Consider the following 7,637-nt stretch of genomic DNA (forward strand, 5'->3'; position numbering starts at 1 on the left):
ATTAGGTTCCAAACAAAACTATTTTACTCAAGAGAAATAAAACTATGATCATTATGTACAGAGAAGTCTGTATTTGTAATTTGACTAGAATTCAGACTAAAGCTTTGAGTCTTCTTCAACTGACACTTAAAAGACTGTGTATAGCTGAAATTAAATAAGAAAAAGATAATATTTTTATTATATGTTTGTGTTTTATTGTACCTCTATGGCTCACAGCATTCAGAATTTGGTTACAAATAGCGTTCTTGGATTTACCCAAAGTAATTTCAGAAGGCAAACTTTTTTCAGCACAACTGTCGCTGGGTTTGTCTAACAAATCTAATGCAGCTTGACCATGGGAGACGTATCAGGATCCCATTTCCATGCTTTCATTAGATCTTTTAACACTGGACAAGAAAATGTACAGAAACATGCCAAGGTATTGCCTCCTTTGTGATCTTCAGGATGGATAATATGGAAGCAATATAATACAGAGAATCTCTGCTGTGTGAACCAAGAATTCAGAACACAAACCGTCAGGCCCACAGGAGAGGTTTGTTTTATCTGAACGTGGAAGAAATGGACCTATGAAAACAAACCAATTTGCTTTCAATCCAAATGATTAGCTGAAGGGATTCTGGAGCAAAAGACCAGAAACAGATATTGATGCCTTTTCTCACCGATCGCAAGCCAGTCCGTTCAGTTTCCGGTTTTCTCCCTTTATGAGGAAACCTCAAGTTCTCATCCAGATCAGGCAAAGGAAAGCCTTAAAGTAATTTGACACCCCTTTGCATTGGAGTTTTATCCTTCCTGAAGATACTAAAGGAGTTACCAGTCATCTTTATGTGCCATGAATTTACAGTATTTCCAGTAAATACTCTCATTAGGAAATATTTTCTTCCTGTGTAAAAAGAACTTTTCTCTATAGAGATTTGAGAATTCCATTCCATGGAGTGTAGCAGTCTCTGGAACAAATGTGTCTTATGGAGCAGCCTAATCTGTATGGCATCTAATATATTACTTGGTTTTACAATGGAGGACTTTAAATTCTAGACTTCAAACCTCTCAGTCTGTATTACTGTGTTAATGCACTGGCTTTTCACCTTTTAAAAATTAGGTTCAAACTTTTTTTGCTGAAAAGTGAAAATGAGTTTAACAGCCTGGATTGACTCTGTTTTCTCTGTTACACCATGTAGCACAATGAGCACAACTGGCAAGACACAAGTGAAGAAAAAATCCAGAGACTAGAGCAACTTCTTACTTTCAAAAGAAGTGCCAAAACCCAGTCAGTATTTAAAAGTAACCAACAAAGGCCGAGGAAGGGATACTTGATGCAATTTCAAACGTATGAAGGGCTGAAGTTTTACTAGTGTCCCCTTGCAGTCAGTTCTTTTGTCTCCATCCCCAGTTCTACAAATCTATAGTCCTTGTCATGGAACGCAGATTCCAAATAACAGAACGGCCATAGCTCTTCAAAAATTAATCGCACTCTGGTTCTTGATGTTTTACATAGGAAGACACTTTCTATTTTAAAAGTCTGTAGGGTAAAAAGACATTCCTTAAATCTTTCACTTGTCTTAATTATTAAGCTTTAGTTTGATGAGCTTCCAGTGAGTGTTTTTAAAGTACTGGTGTCCAAAATAAATTTTAAGAAAGAAACTTTTATCCCTAAGAGATACTAGGAACCCATTAAATTCATAGGAAATACTGACATTATCTTCAGTAGTCTGAGATTCTACCCCACATGTCCAAAAGACTGAGATTGCTGTTTTACCTAATGTCTTGAAAACATACAGAAAACCTAGAGAATTTCAAGGACAAATTTACTGTAGGAGAGAGCACAGTGGGTATTACCATTGCAAGGTGTGGTGTAAACTCCTGTATTGCATAATAAGCTCCTGACAAGGTGTCTGTACCGCTCTACCAGTCAGACTCACATTGCAAACCTGACTCTTGATTGCATGTACATCACTGTGCGTTTAAACATCCTCAGTACCCACAAGTAGACTCAAAGTCTAGTTTCTCATGATGCCTGCTCAGCTGGTGCTACGAAAAAAATCTAGGAGCCGTTAGCTGGGGTGAGATAAGAAAGGGTTTAATTTTGCCAAGGCAAGAGATGTTACACGGCGTGCGCCGGGCTGTGCCCGGGATGTTACATTTATAACAATATCTGGCCAATCCCAAGTGTGTCCACCCTATAACTTTTGGCCTGGTCCACCCCCTGGCCTGCCTCCTGGAATTGGGTCGGAGGGCTTTTTGGGACCCTCTCTTCATCATTCTTCATCATCTTCGGGGTACAGAGAGCAGTGTCACCCAGTTCTTTGACTCTGTCCTGCGGTTTAGGCCAAGATATAAGCGTTCTCCAAACAAGACAGGCTTGCCTTGACTAAGAGACTAAACATTTTCTACTGGATATGGGAATAGGGTTGATATGGGGGTATGGAATGGGGTGAGAGGATTAAGGAATGCATAAACTAAGGGGTGCTACGGGGAGGAGGGAGAAAGGGGTTTGTTTCTAAAATCTACTTCTATTACCTATAAAACTTATAAGGCTTACAAAATTAGAAAAATAAAAAAACATTAGGGGGCTTAAGGCATCACTCAGCTAGAATATGTTTCATTTACTTTCCTTGAACAGTATGTACCACTTGAAAACTCGGACCCCAGATATTGCTGTTGATTCACATGTACTTCTTGTGATTCTAATCCTACAGAGAATAGCAGTGGAAATGATAATAGCAGTGGTAATGATACAAAAATATTTGTGTTGTAATAGTCAGATAGGAATACTGGCAGAGGAAGAGATGCAGATTTCTATTACTGTATGAAAATCTACCGAATTCCAGAATTTGTGGTATAAAATGTACGTACTATGAAATACATAGAAGAATACATTTTGATGTGGTGATCACTAAATACTCTGAGAAGGCAGGAAAGTATTATTGCAAACTCTCCTTTGAGGCTTAAAGATGTAGGGTAATTTTATAAGATTATAGTAGACCATTAGGGCATCCAGCAACAGAATCACCACAGACCCAGCCTAGCACTCAGTGAACTCTATCACCTCTTAAGAATAATTTATTGTTATGAACAGCCTGTATTACATTAGCAGGATGCTACACTGATCTTTATTGCATCAAAGATGTGCAAAAGTTACTGTAGTCTAGGAAGAAATATTTTTACCCACTCTACTTTTGAGTCTGTGGGTGGGCTATAGATGATCCACAATTATTTTCAGGTTTTGGACACATTTCTACGGGAGACATATCTGTTTTTCTGTCTTTATTTTGGTCAAAGAAGAGTACAGTATCTGTGGCAACTTAAAACTTCTTTAGAATACTCTTGAAGTGCTAGATGATGAGAAATATTTTCTGCAAGGTTTTTCAGTGATAAAAAAAATTGTGGCCAAGTGATTTATTTTTTTAAGACTTCCAACAACTTATTAATGTCTGCATCCTTCACTTTTCTGTGCTCTCTTTTTACTAGAACCATGCTCTTTGACAGATTCCAATTTTTTAGATAGATTCAGAAGTAAAATAATAGTCTTTCAGCACCTTTGGTTTTATCTTCCTCTGTGGTCAGCATTTTAAGTTCAATGGCTTTATTATCACTCTAAGTCTTAATTACTGCAGATTTTGTCTGAAAAAATGCCTCATCTAGTTATCATTGTATTTTCAGGAGTTCTGTGGTGCCATATTCACAGCAACTCAAATGAGTATTAATATCCAAGTATAATATTATTATATAAATGAAGGAGAAAGGCAACAATGAAAATCTGGAAACAATGGTTTCCTATATAAATGAACAGAAGTACCCTAAGGCCTTAATTCTTGGAGAAATGCTCTGGAGAAAGCAAAACAAACCAAACATCTCTCTGTACAGTTGGATTCCTCTGGAGTACATAGTAAATGGTAAGACAGCTTGTAACTGCATCCCCTGAGCTCAAGAGGTATTCAGAGAGCTCTGGCAGAACTGCTTCGTCTGGTGGGCTAAAATACAGCCTATGAAGGAATGAAGAAACTCAACACTGAAAGGAAATTAAGGAAAAGCTGTTATTTCCCGGAACTCATCTGCAAATAGGTCTTCACCAGGTCCCACCCTAGGAACAGAGGAGTTTTGCCAGATGGCACAGGGAATGCAGTGACTCATGTTTTTTCTCTTTCTGTTCTGGTATCCTCCCCCAGATATTGCTGGATTTTTTCTCCTTCACTATTCTCTCTGTGCTAATCACTGGGTCTTCTGAGAAAGAGCTGGAAGAAGGGCTGGAATGTTATATGGATATAGACAGGGAGCATGTCATGTTAATGTCCTCAGCAGGGACCTGGGGTGCTTATTTAGGAAAGTTAGAGATGTGAAGGAGTGCAGGATAGCAGCAGCAGAACAAGACTGGGGAAAACACCACTTCTTCACTGTCTCTACCACCAAGCAAATCTCCTCTGGTTTGCCAAGAGTTTTGTGCCTCAAACCAATATGAGATATATCTATTAGATATCTAACATAGAAATTAAAATAGACATAATGTGTTTCCAAAGAAGGCCATCCTCCCCTGCTCCTGAGCACTGTTGTTTACTGGATATCTAAACTGAGTTAGCAGTCAGTTGGCTGATAGATTTGTCATCAGCTTTTATTTCCTGTGCTAATAGAAAAAAAAATAATGAAAAATGAAGGTACATATCGTAGGAGCCAACTATAATATTTCTCTGACGCTCTGCTACTATGCTTTTAGTTGGCTTGAGTTTCACAAACATAGATCTTGCTCAGCACATGGTTTTGACATAGTTTGTATTTTTGTACCTTAAAAATATGTTCCTTGACTAGGCTATAATTGTTGATGAATCCTTTCAATTTTGGATGTTGATATAATACAGTAAAATACGTAACCATTTCAGATCTGACACTGCCCACCTTCAAAACTGCAAATGTCATCCTTGTTTTCTGTGCCAACACACCTTATGGATCAGGATGGTCCTTTCAGGGAAGTTGTGGATTTCCCATCCCTGGAAATGTTCAAGGCCAGATTGAATGGAGCTCTGAGCAACCTGGTCTAGTGAAAGGTTTCCCTGCCTATTGCAAGGAGGTTGGAACTAAGGAGCTTTAAGGTCCCTTCCAACCCCAGTCATGCTATGATTCTGTGTTTCTGTGATTTAGATCAGCTATATAAAGATTTGAACAATATCAAAATCCACCAACTGAGGAGTATAAATATATACACACATTAGTGAAAAATATGGAATAAATACTCATACGAGGACATCTTTGCTAGCATTACTTCTCTTTTGGAAATCCCAAGAGCTATATAGTGCCAGCACAGGAAGGTGTGGTTCTGTATAGCTTTAAAGTAATGCAATAATATATCTAACTATAAACTGCCTGTCATACTCTGAAATTTATTCTCCAGTGCAATAGTAAATAGAGATGGTAAAAAATTTCAATTTTTCAATTTTATGAATAGAAGATGAATTATTTGAGAAAAAAAAAAGTCATTCCATTATTTATTCAGGAAAAAAAAAAGAAGAAATACTAAAGGTGAATCAGTGGAAATCTTTTTGGTAAGTATATTTCCCATTTCCTCTTTTCCAATTAGTGATCATGACCAGTTCTTACAATTTTTGGGCTCAGCTTGTTTTAATTAGGATTGAAATGGAACAAAATATTTCATATAAGAATTCTGCCTTTCTTTCTCATTAACTAGTACCGCACAGTTTCAGAATATATGAATAATAGAGTCTGAAAAGATACTGGTTTTATGTTTTCTCACAGACAGTGTAGCAGTGAGCCAGCAAATGAAATATTGCATGTCATGCCACTTGATGGGCTATAATTCGGTTATGGAGCTGAGTTTAAATTCAGTTTGGCAGATCCATTGCTCACACTGTCATAAAACAATCTATTTTTATGCTGTCATTGTGTGAACTAAAAAAAATAGTTCAGTTTGAATCTGTGTGTGCACTACCTCCCCATTAATCCACTGTCTCTAGAATAGTGACCTGCCTTGCAGTCTTTTCTAGTGGGCTAAACCTCCATTCCTGTATAAAATGTGGGACGCTTTTGGCAAAAGAGGAGATTCTGGGTCTTTTCCAATTTTATTGCTTATTGAGGCCTCAGAAGTTTTCCTACTAAAAGACTACAAAAACCCCTTGACAGATGCCTGCTCTGTGTCACGTTTTTGCACTGGCCGTCTCAAATGAGGAGCTGATATTTTCATTCTCATAGGAAGGAAGGAGCAGGAGAGAGAGAAAACTTAAAGAATTATGATAATTCCTACCAAGTGATTTTAATGCTGTCAGTGAGAGGGATATCCGAGCTCTTGCTATAGAGCTACCTCGACTTATCAAGCAGCTCAAGCACATCTTCCATTCCAGACAGTGTCAACTGACCAGCAACGACTGGGTAATCACAGGCAGCTGGTTGTTGACTCCCTGGCTATGGGAGGAAGCACAGCAGCAACAGCCAGCAGAGCCAGCACTGCCAGGCTGTTCTGGGGTCCTGTGTCATGGCCAGACAAGTCCCCACAGTCCCAGGGCGGTCTGTGGGACATCGTCATCTCCTGGCCATGAACCTTTCTGTAAGCTCCCTCTCTGATCTTTGAGGTACGTGCCTTTTAGCCCTTGGCATGCGAAGATGTGGCTTGTAGATTGAGAACATTCCCTGTAAATTTTAAAAGAAATTTTCCTGTAACGTACAGAGCATTTCTCCTCAGCCCCCACTCCCTGGCTACCATTTGTGGCTTTTATTTCCATATCTTAGCAATACATGAGTTTTGATTTGCCTATTAACATCCTTGCTCATTACAGTTTTCCTTCCTTTCTACTCTGTTTCTTCACCCCCATTTTCTATACTTTTGTTTGAAGGAATGTGAAGGATAGGGAATGAGTAATTTTATTTTTCTACGTGAGAATGGAAGCTTCTTCTGTACCTTTTTCGTTTTTAAACTTTTCTTCTCTATTTTTGCTAGACTTCTTTTTTTGCCATGCATGTCCACATCTTCCCATAGTTTTTTCATAAGTGCTCAGCTGCTCCTTCTTGGATGCACTGGATAGTGCATAGGGTTAGTTACATTGCTGCCTGGGTTTTATTTTCTGTAAAATATCTGGTGTTTCCACTGCAAAGAAAATCCACTGGAACAGAGTATATCTTTTCTATCCCTGCCTTCAGTAGTTTCTATTATGTTGTAAGTTGTGAGACAAAACTCTAGAAAACTGCTTGCACCTATCCAAAATTAGGATGGATGAAGGGTCTAGAAAATGGCAGATGTAGCAGAACACAGAGTAAAGAAGATGAGCAACTTGGCCACAGTCAGACTGCGAAGTGCTGACAGAGAGAGGAATAGAAAGCAGAAATGCTAGTTCTCAAGCCTGTGTTCAAAACAGTAAACCATGCAATTTTTTCACAGTGTTATCTAGAAATTTCAAAGACAGAATGACATGCTGTTGTAAAACTGATAATAGCAAACTACCATCAGTGAAGCACTATTTATAAATGAGAGGGTGGGAAGGCGCTCTCTATGCTGAATGCCATAAACAATGAGCACCAAGGGACCAAGGGAAATATTTTGATGTCGGTGTGCTGTGGTGAGTTTTATTTAAACACAACCATTGTTAATAAACATGGATTTATATGTTTTCTTTGATCAATGAACTCTGATAGGTTTTAAACAT

At 38.4% G+C, this 7,637-nt stretch overlaps 1 long non-coding RNA gene across 1 annotated transcript in view; it reads left to right on the forward strand.

Moving 5' to 3' along the window:
* LOC113972066 overlaps window positions 1-7,637 on the forward strand; it is a 41,233-nt gene that overhangs the window by 19,422 nt on the left and 14,174 nt on the right. The window lies entirely within an intron of this gene.

This window comes from Neopelma chrysocephalum, unplaced genomic scaffold (assembly GCF_003984885.1).
Source record: "Neopelma chrysocephalum unplaced genomic scaffold, ASM398488v2 Primary Assembly neopelma1_88, whole genome shotgun sequence".
Taxonomy (NCBI): Eukaryota; Metazoa; Chordata; class Aves; order Passeriformes; family Pipridae; genus Neopelma; species Neopelma chrysocephalum.